Raw genomic sequence first — 21,521 nt, 5'->3', positions numbered from 1 at the left:
ATTGTTGAATGCTATTACTTTGAAAGCATGAATGATTTTGCCCAGGTTTTCTATGATTGAATCAATTGCTTGTTTTGCATCATATGATCAAGGCCGTGTTGTTGAAACCCATTTTATTGGCCAAATTCATAAAGTTAGCCTACTAAAAGAGAACACGTTGTGTTCTATCCTTTGAACCCTTAGCCTTAAATATACACTGAACACCCTTGATTGAAAATCTTTACCTTGAGTTAAGTAGAAGATCTTGTGTGGTATTGTTAAATGTTCAAGTTTGGGGTTATTGGGGAAACATGAAAAAGGAAAAAGCATTGAGCTAACAGCTAAAAAGTAAGAATATGCAAAAGAAAAGAAAAGAAAAAGAAGCAAAGCTCAATGCAAATGCAAAAGCAAAGGCAAAAGAAAGTTGGGAATGAATAAGAAGATTGTGTTGTTATGATTCTCTTAACTCAAGGATTTTGTGATCCATAAAAACCAATTTTCTTGTTAGCCCAGCCACATTATAAGCCATTGAAAAGTCCTTGTGATGATGCATGCTTGTGAATGTATTTGATTGTGGTTAAATGAAAGGCAAAGTTGATTCATGTGACATTGTGATAGTGGAGTGAATGAGTGAAACACTTTACCTCTTATACACTTGTGTGTTGAGTGAAACACTTTACCTAGTGAGGAAAGATTCCATAAGCACATTAACATCCATGCTTAATTGATTGATCATTCATGAAAAATAGCATTTGTTGGAACTTAAATGACTTTGTGAACACTAAAGCATGTGCACATCTTGAATTAACTCTTGGTCATAAGTTTGAGTGAAGTTATTACTTATCTTGATAAGAGGATTTTGAATGAGTGAACCATCATATGAATTCGTTGGAGATGGAGTTACATTTTGTTTGCTTGAGGACAAGCAAAGTTCTAAGTTTGGGGTTGTGATAACAGTTGAAAAACTGTTATTTTCATGCTTAAAAGTGATACTAAAAGCAACCTTTAGACTTAGAAACTAGCTTGAAATCATGCATTTTGTTTATATTTTCAGAAATAAGAGAGCTGGACAGGTTTATGCTTGATTTGAGTGTTTTTGTGCAGGTTTTGAGGTGAATTTGGTGAAAGAAGTGAAGAATGAGAGAGAGGACATTAGAAAAGACAAGAAAGAGTGCAAAAAGGAGAAGTCGAAGGCACCGCTCAGCGGCAAACTACCGCTGAGCGGCACTCAAGAGGTGGCGTTGGAACCGCTGAGGGGCAAATGGCCGCTGAGGGGAAGAAAGAAGACGCGTAACCACCGCTGAGCGGTAAATGGCGCTGAGCGGCACTTTTTGGGCTTGGGCTTTTGTAATCTTTTGTAACTCTAGATTAGTATATAAGGGCTTGCACGTCCTTTAGTTAGGATCTTTGGCAGAAACGAGGCAAACACTCTCTCTTCCACCCCTTTGAAGGAGGATCTTGGATGCTCAGGCTACCTCTTCACCTTTATTGGGTTTATTCTTTCATACTTTCATTGTTATTCATCTAGGTTCACCATGAATATGGTGAACTAAACCTTGTATGTTTGTTGGGGAATCAATGTAATCTCTTGAAGCTCTCATATATGGATTTGTTGAATACATCTTTGAATTAAGACATATGCTTTCTTTTCATCATTAGTTAGGGTTTTTCCTCTTTGCTCAATGCTTGCATTGTTTAACTCATTCTAATGCATGATTATTGGTTTTGTTGATACGGACACGTACGGGGAAATCTAGATCCGGGGAATTTCTCCCAATATTTTACTGACAACATTATATTGGTTGCCTTAAGCTCCTGCACTCATGAACTAATCATTAGGAATGCTAGGAATTGTATGAACTATTTGATTAGGGAGAAGCCATCTAGAATGGTACATTAGAGAGTGGCATTAACAATGATGATTTGAAAGAGGAATTCCTAAAATATATGAGAGTGGATGAGATGAAATTGACCCCCAACAACATATTCATTCATTTAATCCATTGAAAGTGTTTATCTTATGTCTTTGCCATTGATCAATTCATGCATACATGTTTATTTTCGTCTTGCATATTAAAATTTCAATCATTGTTTTCTTAAGTCTTAGCTAATCAAGAAATCACATAACTAAACTAGGCCGTGAGTCCTTTGGGAAGAACGATACTTGGTCTTACCAAGTTTTATTACTTGAACGATTCGGTCATACTTGCCGATTGTGAAACAAGTTTGTGACATCATATTTTGGTGCTTACAAATTTGTCCATCACCTACGGACCTTCTTTAGCCTTCTTTCCCTATGTTTTTGCTGTCCCTCCTAGATTCCAACTCCTTAATACTTTTTCTCCTCTTTCAATCATACCAATAACCTACAGAATGGAGGGAATTAGTGATCAAAATCATAAATTATAACCTCTCTTCACTTATTCACCAAATTCAACTAAAACAAGAGTTTAAGTAAGCTTGAAAGTAAAAAAGGTTATTTTAGTATCAAAATAAAATCACAAATAACGGTAAATTCAACCGTTATCACAACTCCAAACTTGAAACTTTGCTTGTCCTTAAGCAAAATGTAACTCAACCCAAACAATATAGTCATGCTACAATGGTCTAGCACACCAAAATCATTCTCTTCTAAGACAAGTAAATAACTCATGTCTGCCCACATAGAAAGATCAGTCAAGATATAATGAAGTCTTAGCCAATCAAGCTTCAACTATGGTGCTTGTTAACACATAGGAAAGTGTATCAAATCGTATCAAGTAATATAAAATGGTAAGACCAAGTATCGTATCCCAGAAGACTCATGACACTAGACAATCATGTAATACCTTAACTAATTAAGACTTAAGAACAATTTCATTGGTTTAGAATGCAAAATGTGGAAAAAGTAAATATGAATGCAATTTGATCAATTGGGGCAAAACACAAAAGTGAATGGATGATTTTGATAATATGAGATGAGTATGTTGTTGGGGTTAGATTTCACCTAGTTTACTCTCATGCATATAAAAATTCATCTTCTTCATTCAATTGTTAATGTCACTATCTAAATTACTTAAAACTCGATCTCTCGGCGAAGAAAGTCCATCCTTATTTATTAGACCACAATCCTTTGCATCTCTAATAATTAATTTTGCATTACAAACAAAAGCTTAAGACAACAAAACCTCCTATCCCCATCCTTGGGCAATATTGCTTTTCGGAGAAATTCTCCAGATCGTGGTTTCTAGGTATTTCCCAATAACAAAGAAGACCATAAAATCATGCCATGAATGATCAAAACATAACAATCATAGAGCAAAGGAGAAAATCCCTAACAATTAATGAAAGCAACATATAATAATTTAGAATAAATTCAAATACATGAGAGTTTAGAGGTTACATCTTCCCCAACAACAAATGAGCTTAGTTCTCCATAATTATGAAGAAACTAGGTGTACAATGGAATGAAAGTGATACAAAAACCCTAAAAATTCAAGGGGAGAGCTCCTACATCCAATTCTGCCTCTAGAGAGTGAAAAACTGTGTTTCTGCATCTCTACTGCCCATAGATACCCCCTCTAGAACGTGATAGTCCTTATATAAAGCTGAATTGGATCATGGGTCAACGTCGCCGACGCTCAGCACCCCTACTTAGGGAGCCCAGGTGAGCATGCGAGAGAGGTGCCGCTCAGCGCCCTAGGAGTGGCGCCCAAGCATGAAGCGGTACTCGAAGTCTGGCGCTCAGCACCCTTGGAAAGGCGCTCAGGCGTGGATGCGAGACCTCCAGTGCTGAGGGCCCCAGAAAATGGCGCCCAGGCGTGGTTGCGAGATAATAAGTGTCGAGGGCCCTAGAAAAGGGTGCCCAAGCGTCCTGCGACCTTTTGTAGCCTTCTCTTTTGGTGCTCTTTCTGTCCTTTCTAGGTTCCAACTTCTTGATATTTTAACTCCTCTTCCAATTCATCCCAATTTCCTACAAAATCAAGGGAATTCAGTGATAAAATCCTCAAGTATAACCTCAACTCTCTTATTCACAAAAATAAGCTAAAAGCAAGAGATCCAGCAAGTTTCTAAGTCAAAAAGGGTTCATTTATTATCAAAATTAAATCCCAAATATCGGTGAAATCAACCTTATCAGTGCTCACATAACACAGAATACACAACAGATGCACAAGCCCTATGACTGATCAACAACCAAGCAAAATATTATCCTATAGTGCATGGAACCATTCCTCACCAAAGAAAGTGTTTCACTCAAGCTCAAAGGTGTATAGTGAGGTGTCTGTTTCACTCTACCATCACAATGTCACACAATTCAACTTTGCCTTTCATTTAAACACATCAAACACATTCACAAGCAAGTTATCATCACAAGGACTTTTTAAGGCTTGTATTGTGGTTGGGCTAAGAAGAAAACCAATTTTTATGGATACAACAAAGCACCTTGAGTTAAGAGAGTGAACAATTACTTCATAATTTAGCATTAATCTCTCTTTCTAATTTAGCACACTATCCATTTAATCAAGTACATGACTTACTAAAATTAAACAAAGTAAACAAAATTCAACATGCATAAAAATAAAGACAAAGACACATCCTGATCTAGCAGCATCCATCAGTAAATGCTTATGTCTCCTCATCCTCTACTATCATCTGAGTCTTCCTCACCATCTTCATCTGCCTCATCCTCATCATATCCTCATCATATCCTCATCTGCATCCTCATCATTATCTTCATCTGCATCCTCATCATCATCGTCCTCATCCATAGCTGCAGCTCGGGACGTGTCACCTCCTCCATTAGCTTGGGCCTGGTCCCCAGGCCATGCAACATAGGCTAAAAAATCGTCCGGAGACATAAACTAACGCTCAGGAAAGGCGGATGTCATGCTCCTCAATAACGCCTGCTGACCTCTATACAATGCATCAAACCTAACGTTCACTAATTCCATTTGCATGTCTCCCATCTGAAAGAGATCTTGCTGAGCAGGCGGAGGTCTCCTATGGACCCTAAGAGGCTGAGGTGCTGGTACGGGTAACCCCTCTTTGTCCAAACTGCAATACTGGGTATAATTTGATACATCTATCTCCTTCCTCAGTCTCTCAAATGGAGGAGTAGATATGTTCACCCCTGCTAATTCACAAAGATGTGTAATGAGAGATGGGTGTCCTATAGGAGATTTGTTACTTACAGCATGGGCACACTGTTTGATTTCATTTTCTATAACCTGCCCCACATTAATGTTCAATCTTTTGAGGACACAATAGAGGAAGATGGCTTGATGTGTGGTGATATCCGACACATGAGAGCAGGGCTGAATATTGGCATGTGTCAATGTCATCCAGTATTTTGCCAAAGGGGTAAGGAATGACCTCTTAATATGAATAGTCACATCCTACCTATTTCTCTGAAAATGACCCCCTGGGATGCACAAGGTCCTCTCCACTTCAACATAGTTGATGTCTTCCTCAATTGAAGAAGCAAACTGGCATTGTTCTCCTGTCCATTCAGTACCCAGGAAAGTGTTGATGGTGTCAGCATTATAAGGGATCCTTTTGCCCCTAACATAGCTCATATACATCTCTCGATCAACACCAAAGGACCTTGCATTAGTGTAAAACTCTTTCACTACTGAAATGTTGACAGGTGTAGGGTAAGAAGTCAGCTGCTCCCATTGCCTTCTTCCCAACTCCCTCTCAAATTGAGGGGCCATGAGAGGTATCAACCCAACCTTCCTCTCCATCAGTAACCTACGATTTTGAACCGTTTCAAAATGTCTTTCATGCATATGTGAGTGGAACTTGTTGGAATACGGATGTTTTTTCCTCTTCTTCCCTTTCTCTATTTGTGCAACAGTAGTCTTTATACGTTTAGAACTTGAGGATGAGGCCATATCTATACCAATATTATACACAACACAAAACACTAATGAGTAAGCAACATAACAATCCAATTATACTCATTACTCATCCAAGGTCACATATATGCTTTCCTATGCCAAAACAGAATTCTTATTCCCAAATGAATCAAAAGAGAACATATAGCATAGGCCTCTAAAAATTAAAGCACAAATCAAACAATCACAGAATCATTTTTGCCAGCGTTGGGCGCCCCTCACAAAGGCCCTCAGCGCCACCTGCACGTTAGATAAAACCAACAAAAATTAAAATTCTGGCACACACAAACTCATTGACGCTGAGCGGCACTCAGGGAGCCCTCAACGTCATGACAGTAACCAAAGCATGGTGTCTTGACAATTCTAATGATCAATGCAGATGTTTCACTAAAAAATTATCACTCAAAACTTCATCCCAATTAGTTCAAACAACAATGTCAACATTATATAGTGCATAGAATCAAACATCATCAACAACTTGAAACCACCCTAAACTTAAAGTATGTAAGCAAACTTGAGTGAAAAGAATGATCTTTGGTGGTGGGAAGGAAGAAGAGAGTGAGAGAGAACTCTTAGGGTAAGGGATTTGAGTGGCTGAAAAGTGAGGGTTTGGTATAGTCTTTTAGGGTTAGGGGGTTGGTTGGGCCTAATTACGCTGAGCCCAAAAAGCCCAAACTATTCAACCTGCAGCGCCAGCGTTGAGCTCCACCTAGGAGGGCGCTGAGCGCGACTCGGTCCTGCAATCTCCACCTGATCTGCTAGCCTTGGGCGCCCACAAGCATAGGGCCATCAGCGTCAATCAGTCTAAGATGACAATTCCACTGCACTTTCAAAGCTTCCTATTTCTCCAACTCAAGGTTTCACATTTTACATTTGACTCTTAAAGTTTTATGCATCATACCACAAACATGCACCCCAAACCAGAACATACCATTGCATACTAGATCACACTAGAAAAATCAAACACAAAAAAATAACAAAAATTAAAAAGAAAGGTTTAGAAAACTGGGTTGCCTCCCAGTAAGCGCTTCTTTAACGTCACTAGCTTGACACCATTATGCCCAATTTGGATTCTTGAAGATGGCGTGCTTCTTTCTTTCATCACACCAACATAGTTTGAACAACTTCCTAGTCACCACTTTGACTCTCCTAGAATAAGGAGCCTCAATCTCAAGAACTTCATTTGCTTTGATATCCTTGGTAACCCATAACCTGTTCTTGAATTTCACTGGTTTACTAGGTTTGAGTTCATTTTTGTCCATCACCGAGTCTTGGTGCACTAGTTCCTCTTCATTATCTCCATCCTCCTCCTTTACTTTTGGAGAAAAACAATTATGGCTCCTTTTGACCAATTTAGCATCTTGATTAGGTAGACTAGTCACTGATAGAACTTCATCTGTTATTTTAGGACTAGTCTGCTTTGCTTGAATTGACTGCATATCTTCAAAGATACTAAAAGTCACCTCTTCATCTTGATATTTCAATGTTAAAACTCCATCATCTACTTGAATTACAGCCTTGGTTGTTGATAACAGTTGAAAAAATGTTATTTTCATGCTTAAAATTGATACTAAAAGCAACCTTTAACACTTAGAAACTAGCTTAGAATCATGCTTTTGTTCATATTTTTAGAAATAAGAGAGTTGGACAGGTTTATGCTTGATTTCAGTGTTTTATGCAGGTTTTAAGATGAATTTGATGAAAGAAGTGAAGAAGGATAGAGATGGCATCAGAAAAGAACTCAAAAAATGCAAAAGAAGAGAAGCCGCAAGTACCGCTCAACGCCAGTTTAACGCTGAACGACACTCAAGAACACCCGTTGGTTCCGCTGAGAGGTGAAAGTGTAGCTGAGGGGAGAATTGATTATGCGCTGGTACCGCTGAGCGGCAGTTTACCGCTGAGCGGTGGTCTTTTGGGCTTAGGCCCACTTTTCTCATTAATAGTTAGGGTTTTTCCTCTTTGCTCAAAGCATGCATTGTTTAACTCATTCGATGTCATGATTATTGATTTTGTCGATATGGGAACATAGAGGGAAATCTAGATCCGAGGAAATTCTCCCAATAGCATATTGCCTAGACATAGGGATATGAGGGTTGGTTGCCTTTAAGCTTCTGTGCTTCAGAATTAATTATTAGGGATGCTAGGAATTGTATGAACTCGTAATTAAGGATAGGCTTTCTTGCAAGGTAATTTAGAGAGTGGCATTAACATTGATGAAAAGAATGATGAATTCCTAAAGTATATGAGAATGGATAAGATGAAATTGATTACCCCAACAACATACTCATCCATATAATTCGTTCAGTGTTTGTGTTCTTCTTTCCCATTGATCATCACATGCATACATGTTTACTGTCATCTTTTGCATTTGAAACTTATACCAATTTGTTCACAAGTCTTAAATAATCAAGAAATCATAAAACTAACTAGGTCGTGAGTCCTTTGGGAGAACGATACTTGGTCTTACCGAGTTTATTACTTGATACGATTCGGTCACACTTGCCGAGGGTTAAACAAGCTTTTGGCGCCGTTTTTCGGTGTTCATAAATTTCTCATCAGTTGTCTTCATGAATGGTCTTCCAAGAATGAGAGGGATTTCTACATCTTCCCCCATCTCCACCACCACAAAATCAATTGGGAATTGGAGTTTATCAATTTGAACCAAAACATCTTCTACTACACCATAAGAATGCTTGATGGATCTATCTGCCATTTGCAAGATCATTCTTGTAGGTTTGACCTCAAGACCACTAATCCTCTTAAGCACAAATAGGGGCATCAGATTAATGCCTGCCCTAAATCAACTAGAGCCTTTCCTATGTCATGACTCCCAATGGTTCAAGGGATATTGAAACTTCCCGGATCTTTGAATTTAAGAGGAAGAGTCTTCTGCATAATGGCACTGCAATTACCTTGCACTTCAATTGTTTCTTCATCTACGTATTTCTTCTTTTTAGTAGGAAATTTCTTCAAGGTTTTTGCATAAGCAAGAATTTGCTGCAGTGCTTCGGTCAAGGGTATAGTAATCTCCAATTGCTTGAAGATCTCCATGAACCGCCCATATTGCTTCTCTTTTTCCTTCTTTGAAAAGCTCTTTGGATAAGGAAGGGGCTTCTCAATTTCTTTTCCTTTTTCCCTCTCTTCTCTCTCCTTTTCTTTTCTCTTCTTTTCTTTTCTCTCTTCCTATTCTTCTTTCATTTTCTCTCCCTCATCTCTCTCAATTTAACTCAACTCATCTTTCTCTTTTCTCTCAATTTTTCTCTCCTCTAACATCTTACCACTTCTATTCATGATGGCATTACACTCCTCCTTAGGGTTAACTTCAGTATTAGCCCCAAATTTTTTCTCAAACTTATCCTCCAACTTCTTAGCCAGTTGGCCAACCTGCATCTCCAAATTTCTAATGGCAGCTTTAGTGCTATTGTAATTGAAGATGGACACTTGGATGAATTGTTGGAGTGTCTCCTCTAGCTTTGCAGTCCTTTCATATAAGGATGGTTGTCGTTGCCATTGCTTCTGTAGTGGTATGTTGAATTGTCCAGCTTGCCCTTGACCCATGCTTGGGTGAGGTTTCCACCCTTGGTTGTAATTACCTTGGCGGCTCTGATTACCCATATAATACAATTCTTCTTGGGCATTGGCTTGCATAGCACACTGTCCATTAATATGATCTCCACCACATAGCTCACAAAGTTGATGTTGAGCTTGAGAAACATTTTGAAGCTCTTTAGGAAGTTGAGAGAGCTTCTTCATCAAGGCCTCAAGTTGCTGAGTCATTATCTTATTCTGAGCCAATAGAGCATCTTCAGATTGCAGTTAGAGAACTCCTTTTTGTTGGAATTGACCTCTTTCATTATGTGTCTCATTATCATTGGTAGCCATATTCTCAATCTACTCATAAGCTTCATCTGGAGTCTTATGCTTGATGTTACCTCTAGTTGAGGCATCCAACACCAATTTAGTTTGTGATTTTAATCCTCCAAGAAAAAGAATGACTATTGTAGGTTCATCAAATCCATGAGTAGGAGTTTTCCGCAATAGGCCTTTGAATCTATCCCATGCTTGACCTAGGGTTTCGTCCATGCCCTGTTGGAAAGAAGAGATTTCCTACTTTCCTTTGTTTATCTTGGACTGAGTGAAGTACTTGTTCAGAAACTTAGCCACCACATCTTCCCATTCATTAAAACTATTCTCTAGGAATGAATTTAGCCACATCTTAGCATTGCCTCCCAAAGAGATAGGAAACAAGCTAAGTTTGATAGCTTCATCTAGCACACCATTGATCTTCACTCTATTGCATATTTCATTGAAAGATATCAGATGTTCATATGGATTTTCATGAGCTAAGCCATTAAACTGATGACTCTGTACCAAGTGAATGAGAGCAGGCTTCATCTCCATGCTTTCGACATTAACCCTTGGCCTTGCAATGCTATTAAAATGAAGAGAACATATGACTGTTGCATAATCTGTCAGGGTACGTTTACCATTATGATTGTCAGTCATCTCTTCTGTCTCCTGGTCAGATAATGTGAAAGGTTGTTGAGGAGTCTCAGGTGAAGGAAAAATTTCTTTGGAAATCTTTTTCTTCCTTCTTCTTTTACTATTTTCCATACCTGTAAGAAGAGGTTCAGATAGTTTTGTGCTCCTAGTCCGAATCTTGTCCTGCATACACTAAAGAACACTACACTAGAGTACCAAATTAGCTCAAACAATTAAAAATTAAAAAAATTAAAATAAAAAAATAAAGAAAAAGTCTAAAAAAATTAAGAATCACACAAAAGTATAGTATAACCACGAATCCCCGACAATGGCGCCAAAAACTTGTTAACCCATTGGCAAGTGTACCAAATCATATCAAGTAATATAAAATGGTAAGACCAAGTATCGTTTCCCAAGAGACTCATGTTACTTAACAGTTGTGTAATACCTTAATTAATTAAGACTTAAAAGTTATTTTGTTGGTGTTTAAATGCAAATGCAACAAAAGTAAATATGAATGCAAATTGATCAATTAAGGCTTGACACTAGAGTGAATAGATGAAATTTATAATATGAGATGATGATGTTGTTGGGGTTAGATTTCACCTACTTCACTTTCATGCATATTAGAATTCATCTTCTTCATTGGAATGTTAATGTAACTTACAAAATTACTTAGAACCTGATCCCTCGATGTAAAAAGCCTAGTCTTAATTCTTAGACCTCAATTCCTTGAATCCCTAATAATCAACTCCACATTAAGAAAAGAAGCTTAAGACAACCAAACGTCTTGTCCCTATCCCTAGGCAATATTCCCTTTCGGTAAAATCCTCTAGATCATGATTCATAAGATATTTCCCAATACTCAAATAAATCAAACATCAAGTCATGAATGGCCAAAACATAACAACCATTAAGAATAAGAGAAACTCACTAAAATTCAATGAAAGAAGCATAAAATGTTTAAATAATATTCAAATACATGAAAGTTTAGAGGTTACATCATCCCCAACAACAAATGAGTTTAGTTTTCCATTGTCATGGAGAACCTTGGCTTGCAATGGAAGAATGAATGAATGGAAACCCTAGAAAGTGAGAAGGAAAGCTCCCGCATGCCAAATCTCCCTCCAAAGGGTCAAAAATAATGTTTCCTTGCTTCAACCGTCCAAAGATGTGTACCCTAGTGTGTAGAAGCCTTTATATAGATCAAAATTGAATCATCGACCAACGTCGTTGGCGCTCAACGCCTCAACTAAGGGCAACCAAGCGTGACTGCGAAGAGACTGGCCTTCAGCGCCTTGGCTGAGGGCAACCAGGCGTCTTGTGTGACAACCAACTGGCGCTCAGCACTCCTAGAGAGGGCGCCCAGGCGTGATTACGAGGTGAGTGGAACTCAGCGCCCCAAATGGGGGTAACCAGGCGCCCTTGCGAGACTTCTGACGCTGTGGGCCCCTAAAGAGGGCAACCAGGCGTGGCTACGTGACAACCAGCGCGTAGGGCCCCAAAAAATGGCAACCAGGCGCCCTATGGGCCTTCTTTAGCCTTCTTTCCTGGTGCTTTTGTTGTCCCTCTTGGGTTCCAACTCCTTGATACTTTTGCTCATCTTTCAATCATACCAATAACCTACAAAATTGAGGGAATTAGTGATCAAAATCATAAACTATAACCTCTCTTCACTTATTTACCAAATTCAACTAATACAAGAGTTTAAGCAAGCTTCAAAGTCAAAATGGGTTATTTTCGTATCAAAGTAGCATCACAAATAACGGTAAATTCAACCATTATCACAACCCCAAACTTGAAACTTTGCTTGTCCTCAAGCAAAATGTAACTCAGCCCAAACAACATAGTCATGCTACAATGGTCTAACACACCAAAAACATTCTCTTCTAGGACAAGTAAATCACTCATGTCTGTCCATCATAGAAAGATCAGTCAAGATACAATGAAGTCTTAGCCAATCAAGCTTCAACTATGGTGCTCACATAACACAAAATACACAACAGATGCACAAGCCTTATGAGTGATCAACAACCAAGAAAAATATTATCCTATAATGCATGAAACTTTTTAATATAGAATGACTCAATTTCTCACACCAAGACGAGGGTGAATTGGTGAAGTATAAAATTTAAAACTTTCAAAATCTTTTTCACCAAAAGATATGCCTTTACACTTTTCTTGAAATACAAGTTAAAAGATTTTCAATGCAGCGGAAATTTAATCGAATGAGTATAAAGTATAATCGATTGAATGTAAAAGAGTAGGGATAAGAAATTTCAAATGTTGAGTTCTTATACTAGTTCGGCCAACCCTACATCCAGTGTCCTTCCAAGCACAAGAAGGCAATGCACTATAATGATCAAGGTTTTTACAACAAGGTTTATATAGAGACCTAGCATCAAAAATATAATACACCTCTCCAACCCTCCAATCAAAATATAGACAGTACATAAACATACTAGCAACAAGAATCCCTTCTCCTGCAGTCTAACCCCTTTGAGACACCCTCAAATTCAAGAATGCAACACGTCCTTCTTCTTGTAATTACAACAGGGAACTCAACCCAATCTTTAGCAGATTGTAGAACCTGATCTTGTAGTAGACACCCAAATGTGTAGATAGATCAGACTTTGAAACTCAACAATCTTGTTCTTCAAGAAATCACAAGTAGTTGATCACCACGGTCAAACTAGTTTCTTGGAGCTTTTTCTCTTTCTGTAAGCTTTACACTTTTCTTCAAAAGAATATGAAAATGTTAGAATCACAAAAGTTCTTACAGAAATCAAATTCGCGTCAATATATAGATAAACTTGTATTAGACGCAATATAAACGACTTCGCTACTAATGCAGTCGAATACACCAATTCAGTTATAAAAGTTAGTAGCAGTCAAAGCAATTAATTGAATTTACAATTAATGCAGTCGAATAACATTTAATGCTTGGTCAACATAATTAAAAATATAGCCGTTGTGACAGTTATATCAAGCAATAACAGATTTCAAAACAGTTTCAAACTTATCGAATACATATCGCATGCAATCGATTATGTAACAATGTTAAGCAAAGTTTTGAAAACTTTTCTCTTTGAAAAACTCTCACAGCACACTTGAAAAAATTTTGTGCAAAGACACGAGTTTTAATCGATTCACCCCACACATGCATACTCTACTCAACTCAAGGCAAGGATTTCAAGGTTTTTTTTTTCACATTAGGCTCAAGGTTCAAAGGATAAAACAAATTTTTAAACTTTTTTTGAGTTGTAATTTTGGCATTGGCTTACAAGAGATAAGAACATATGGCCTTGATCATTTGTAACAAGCGAACAAATCATTAGACAATGCACTAGGTAAAGTATGTTGGCATACCTTATTCGCATGAATCCAATCTTCAACTTATTTTGAATTTGAAGGAAGGCTAGAGTCGGGTTTTTTACAATGACAAAGTAGTACCAACTCCATACATGTTGTTGCCAACATTGGAAGTTCATACCAGAGAAGACCTTAAATTTTGATACATCTGGGAAAGGTTTTATGAAGATTGTTTGAGTTTTGAAAACAATGTTCTGATTCTCTAGAATTTGGTTGTTGATGTTAGCCATAAGTCCTTAAGATTGTAGTAAAGATGCTGACAAAAATAATAAAAACCACGAGCAAAGATTTCTCGAGGTGTGTAGATCCATTGTCCTTAAGGACTGATTTGTGGTATGTTGCGTAAACCTCCCACGATACAACAAGAACTTCTCAAAAATTTATAAGGATATTAGAACTAGCAAGGAACTCTAAAAAAGAATAGAAAAATAAACCTGAGATATTTTAAGAAAGAAAAGATAGAAGGACGAAAATAAGAGAAAAAGGAGAATGAGTGTCTATTTTGGACAATGTATCGCACGATCCGCGAGAAAAATCATGCATAAGGCTGGTGGTCGAAATGGTTTGAAAGAAAAAAAGAAGAATGTTGGAAATATCTCATGCCTTAGCTTGCGGAAGAGCCTTACAATTTCACAGGTAATCAAATCTCTAGCCTTACGGAGATGGTACAATTTACCCGGCAATGTTCAGAAACCAAATGGATTTTGCAATATAAACAGGTTTTACAACATTTCAAACATTTCAACGGCAAAAAATTGATGAAAGGTGTTGAGAGTATCTATCTACTATAAACTGATTTTGTAAAGTTGAATTAGATTTAAAGTTTATTTTTTAAAAGTTTGATTTAAATTTCAAATCTATTTCTTATTGTTGGAAGTCTCACATTGACTAGAAGTAATGTCAATTTAGAGTATATAAGTGGATGCAAATTTCACATTACAAGCTGGTTTTGGAGTTGAGTTAAGCTTAAAGTTCATTTCTTACACCGTATTAGAGTCAGGTTAGAGCCTATCCTAGTGATATTTGATGTTTGTTGGGTATATTTCCACTCGTTATCAGACTACCGCTATTGGACCATCTACTAATATCTAGTCTCATACTCGATATGTATATACCTCGACGTGAGGGGGTGTGTTGGAAGTCTCATGTCGACTAGGGATAAGACCAATTAGTGTATATAAGTGGGTGCAAACTTCACCATATAAATTGATTTTGTGTGATTGAGTTAAGCTTAAAGTCCAAATTTTAACACATACTAATTAAATATGTGTGATAAAATTCATTTGATCATATTAGAAAAACGTAATTAAGTGTATTACAAATAAAATATATAAATATTTTTGTAGAAGAGAAAAATAGAAAAACAAAATATAATAAAGTTAGTTAAAAATCCGTAGTTTACCGAAAACCTATCCTAATAAAATTTTAGATGGCCTTACCTTAAACGGATTGTCTATTTTTAACAGGTTTTCCACTTCAGTCCTGATATGCATGTTGTGCCTTTATCTCTATTTTGATTTGTTCTAGTACTGTCTTCTTTAATCCTTGAACGTGCTTCTTTTTGAATTTTATCTTATGCCAATCAAATATGAAAATCACATTTCATAGATGTCTATCCATTTACATAAATACTCATGTCTATCAATTATACTACTTATATTATGAAGTATAATGATGATGAACATAAACGTGATTTAATAAAATATAAAAAGTTATTGGTTAATAAAAAACTTATAATAAAATAAATATCAAGAGTAATTAATTTGCCAAACATTGATCAATAAAAGAATTTTGAGTTCTCTCTTTTGGGCATAAATTTTTCTCATTATAAATCATAAAAAAGTAGAGAGAGGAGAAAAGATTGAAAGAAAAAGGAGAATGGAGAGCATATGCTCACTGTATTTTTGCTGAATATCTCGTATGTTAGTATCTTGTTATGATTTATGTGGAGGTGTGAGAATCATAGATTTTAAGATTTTTGTAGAGTAATTTTTTGAAATTGAATTAGAAAATCATAAAAATTAAAGTAACTTATTTATATATATATATATATATATATATATATATATATATATATATATAAAGAATGTGTCGTTAGATTTATGATTATTATGTTATGATATTTTTTTCCAAATTAATATTAACCTTAATTTTATCTTTCTAAGTGTAATTGATTTCAAATTTGAATTGTATAATATGAACGAGTAAAGATCGTCTGGTCAAAAATCTAAAGGTAGTGGACCAAGTTAAAGGCCGATTAGACATGTCGATCATTGACAACGAACATAATCGATCAATAGACATCTAGCACAATTAACCAATCTAAAAGCAACTTAACACAGATAAGCTAAATAATTTTATTAAGATACAATTTGGTCGTAATTTGGTCCGTAGTAAGTAAAAACTTAATACAAAATGGTACAAATAAAAGATCCAAGTAATAGAGTTGATACATTGATTACTGCATTTTATACCCTTACATTTAAACATATATTAACTTAAGCATTAGAGTTTCTTCTACAAGTGTCAACCGAGCGATTCAATGATCGAAACATTTTTTAAATTGGAAAAAGAAGACTGGAATAACCTGAAGACTACGACAATAAAGAGTTAAGAGTGTTTGACCAATCCTGTAGAAATGAAAATCATAAATATATGCGTATGTTCTTTTTCCGCTGTCATTGGTGAAATTGTATTTCATTGTCATGGTGAATGTCCTTCCAATTGGAATTGGAAAGGAAGCCGCGAATTGGAAAATCAGTTTTCCTTCCCCGTGAATAACCTTGAATAGGAAAAATCTTCTCCCACTTTTACATATACCCAATCTCCATTATTTGAAATAAAGAGAAAACTCATTATAGAACTCAAGAAAGGTCAAACAAACTTAGTCTGATGTTTATGAGAATAACTATTAGAATTAATGAGCTTTGTTTCTCAACACCAAGAGGGGGGTGAATTGGTGTTTTATCAAAATAAACGATTTTCAAATCTTTTTCGCAAATGGTATGATTCTTTAAACCTTTCTTGGACAGTAAGCAATATGCGTGCAATGTAACAATATGCGTAATAAATTAATGACAGTATGTAATCGATTAATGTAGAGAGATAGGGAGAAGAAAAATCAAACTCTGATTTTTATACTAGTTTGGCCTCAATGACTACATCTAATGTTCTTTTAATCAACCTGAGATTGAAAGCCAATTGCACTATAGAGATCTGAGTTTTTACAACAAGGCTTTTACAACAAGGCTTTTACAACAGGCTTTTACAACGACCAACCTGTCAAAATGTAAACAACCTTTATAACTCACTAATCTAATATAGCCAATACAAAAATCTGCAGCAAGAACAATCCTTTCCTGCAGTCACCCCTTTGAGAACCCTCTCAAAGTACAAAGAACTCCTCGTTCTTCTTCCTGGCTGCACGCACAGGGAACCACAAATCAAAGATTGTGAATCTTCTTCTCCTGATCAAACAGCAAGCACCTTAGTTGTTCAAAATGATCAGCCTTTTCAATACAGTCAAATTTGCCTCTCAAGAAATCTTCAAGAATAGTAAACCACTTCAAGTTCTTGTTTCTTAGAGCTTTCGATCATCTCTGTAAAGCTTCTCAAATGAATATGAATCAGATATGAAAAATGTAAATCTCAATTTTCTTCTTTTCTTACAGAATTTCAATAAATGCGTCAATATATAGTTTAAGTCAATCCTGACGCAATTTAATCGATTAGCCAACTTGGCTCCTTAACTGAATACGCAATTAATACAATCGATTCTCATTAAATGTTTAGTCAAACATATTTAAAAATATGACCGTTATAGTAGTTAGATAAGCATAAGTCAGTTTTCAAATCTTAACAGGCTTAATTGAATACATAATCCATATAATCGATTAATCTTTAACACTTAGAAGATTTATGAAAACTGTTCTTTCCCAAAACTTATCACAGCACATTTGAAAATGATATGTGCAAACACACGAGTTTAAATCGATTTACCAACTAACGTAATCGATTCAAAACTTGTTGTTTTGTCACAATTTAAAACTCAAGCTGTCGGATGACCTTAATTGATTATCACAACGCTATAATCGATTAAGCCATGAAGATATGCTTTTGTGCATGTGGTTTTTCTATTTCAAAACATATATTGTGCATACACAGATATGATCACTTTACAAACACAGTAGCATGCATCAGTCAACGCAATATGTCAAATGTGACAATCACAATATGTGCATATTTCACAATAAGCATAAACACATATAACACAATTAGGGGTGGGCAAATGGAACTGAACTGCACTACACTACTAAAAATTGTACTAAACTAAAAACTAATTTGTTTAAACTGAACTGAACTGTAAAATAGTTTAGACAAACTGAACTGAATTGTTTTCTGTTTTATCAAACTGGACTGAACTGAACTATACTAAATTGTACTAAACTACAATATAAACTGGACTGAACTACTAACTGAATTGTAAACTGCACTAATTTTAACTGAACTACTTATTTTAAATTGAATTGTACTAATTTTAACACTGCACTAGTTTTAAAATCTGATTTTAACACTATCTAATAACAAAGTCACTTTCGATTATAATTTGAAATTGAACCATTTTGATTGTAAGTTTTGTAAAACAATTTCTTTTTTTATTTGGAATAAACAATTTGATAAGGTGGATGTCACTGCTCTGTCACAGTGATTTAAAACTCTATCACAGTGATTTATTTGGAATAAAAAATTTCTATTTTATTTGGAATAAAAACTCTATCACAGTAATTTAATATTGGAAAATGTTTCGAGTGAACACAAACGTTACTTTTAATATAATTAAAATCCCAAATCGTGTTTCACGCGATTCCCCTGTTCACACTTCACAACAGGGAGTGCACTCTAACTGTTTGTATTTATAACATTTACAGAAATCTACTCGATTAATTGTGGAAAAAGAAATTGATCTCATATTTGGAACACAGAATTGATAGTCTGATAAAAAACAAGCATGCTCATCTTTCAATCTCAGTTGTTAACGGCTAGTGCAAGACACTGCGTGAGAGACTGTGAATCGCAAGACTCGAACCCTAATTTGATGTGGGAGGAAGATGAGAGAGAGTGATGCAAGGAAGAAGGGGCTTAAGCACAAGGGAGCCCTAGTCTCATAAAAACACAATACAATTAACTATAGTTAACTGAACCGAAAATTTCATAAGTTCAATTTTTTAAAACTGAACTATAAAATAGTATATTTAACTTTTAGTAAAAATGGATCAGTTTTTTTTAGTATAATATAGTAAAATTAACTATAGTATAGTATAGATCAGTTATTTTTGCCCAACCTTAAACACAATACATACACATGTATTTTTATTAACAATGTGTTGTCATCATCAAAAACCAATATCATAGGGATTGGGTTCAACTATCACATTGCTCCTCCTATCAACAATGACCATAGCAATTAACATTAAGTTCACTCATCCCAAAACTAAGAATGTGAAAGAATTTATGAAATTTGTGGAAGAGCGTTTTTAAACTTCTAACAAGTCCCTTATTAAGTCATTAATTAATGAACTTAACCACCTTGAAGTGTAATGGTTCTTGTATCATGCATGAACACATGATTGATATGACAAATATAGCAACAAGACTCAATTCTATAGGAATTACAATGGATGAAAAGTTTCTTATGCAATTCATTTTGAACTCATTATAACACCATGAAAGACAAATAGAATATGCATGAATTGCATAGTATGTTAGTTCAAGAGGAAACCAGACTAAAGAACTTAGGAAGCCACTTTGTTAATTATGTGAAAAATCAAGGAGCTGGAAAGAAAACTATTAATAAACATAGAAAGAATAAAGAACCATTAAAGATCGACGAGTCTTATACTAAAATCCAGAAGAAAAATGATAAATTTCATTTTTACGGGAAGTCTGGACATTTCCAAAAGAACTGCCTAAATAAGCATGGTTTGAAAAGAAAGGTGAACATAATTCTTATGTATGTTTCGGATCAAACTTAACTGGAGTTTCCCATATTATTTGGTGGGTTGATTCTAGATGTTTGACTTATGTTTCTAATGTGATGTAGAGGTTCCTTTCAACCCAAAACATAAATCGAAATGAGAAGTTCATCTTTATGGAGAATAAAGTGAAGGTTTCAATGGAAGTTATCAGAACCTATCGTTTGATAGTTGAAACTGTATTTCTCTTACACCTGATGGATACTTTTTACTCTTTTAAGTTCTTGATCTACAATCCATGTTTGTAATACCATACAACACATACAAAAGCTAAAGAGACCAATGGAAAGTGAGCATTGTATCTATTGAGGAAGCAAGATAAGTTCACATATGGAGGCCGTTAAGACATGCAATTTAGTTTTAAGCAATGGTTTTACTTTTTGTTTAGAAAAAAATCTTCTATGTTCCTAGTTTTAGAGAACTTAATTTCCATTTCTTAATTTACACCTCTCGGGGTTTTCTTTTAATTTTATGAATTTTGATTTTATTTTAAAGAATAAATTGAAAATTGTTGATTATGGTGACCTATGTGATGGTCTTTACCCTATTAAATTACAAAACCACATTGTTTATAATCCTATGCATATTTGAGGTTGGGTTAAAACAATGTGTGGGAATTAAAAATCCTTTATGTTATAGCATTAAAGATTGAGACATACCTTCATTTGAGAGAATCAAGTGATTAGAAAATGATAGAGGATTTAAAACTTTAAAGTTTATATACTAAAATGTATCAAAATTTGGAATGAACAAGTTACAATTTCGGCATCAAAATTTAAAAACTAAAGACATAGGTTTAAAATATATGCTAAAAACATTTTTAAAGTATATAATATACAATGTCATATATTTATTTTTATTATTATAGATGATAAAGAGTGAAGTTGATGCAGATTTAGTATTTTGTCCTCTTTTCTAGAATAAAAATTTATCTTATCCTCGTTTCTTGTCAATATTAATTAAATAATTTTATTAAAAAAATAAAAAATTGTGACAAAGAAAATATTATATATATATATAGAAAAAAAATTTCTCTTCCAAAAAAATATTAAGAAGAAAATGAATGGTATAAATATCAAATAAAATTATAAAATAACAAATTGAAAAGGATAAAATAAGTTAAAACTAGTAAAAAATAATCAAATGTATTTAAAAGTAAGATAAGAAACTAAGAAAAAATATTTCATACAAGTGTTTTATATAATTTAATAAATTAAAATAAATTTAATAATTTAAAAAGAAAATAAGTATAATGACAGTGATATGTATTGAAACGGGAATAAATATATACATACTGATTCCAGTTTCATTATTAATTTACAAAATTAAATATTATCTATATTCATATATAATAATAAAAATGTTTCCTTAAAATCGAGATAAGCTCAAAAACAATGTATGAAAGTTCATTACTCATTCTACTTATCATTATAATTTACAAACTTAGTTTACAAAATAGCATGTATAAGATGCCAAATATTTGATATTGTGTAAAATATTTACTCTTTGTCGAGCATAATATATAAGTTGGTGTTGACTAGCATGGCATCATGTGATAAAAAAACAAAACAAAATAATAAGAATATTTAACAAGTTAATCAAGTACCTAAGACAATTAAAAATAAGACTGAGCCATTTTTCATCGATCAATTCATGGTAGTAAAAGGGTATTTCAGTTACAACCAACACTACGTTTCTCATAAAATTGTTATTTTAGAGGAATAAATATGTAATTTTTTTTAACCTAAAAACATTTTTTACGTGATTTTCACATAAGGAA

This window comes from Vigna umbellata, chromosome 5 (assembly GCF_029865625.1).
Source record: "Vigna umbellata cultivar VRB3 chromosome 5, Vumbellata_1.0, whole genome shotgun sequence".
Classification (NCBI taxonomy): domain Eukaryota; kingdom Viridiplantae; phylum Streptophyta; class Magnoliopsida; order Fabales; family Fabaceae; genus Vigna; species Vigna umbellata.
Note: the sequence above shows the minus strand (reverse complement) of the source record.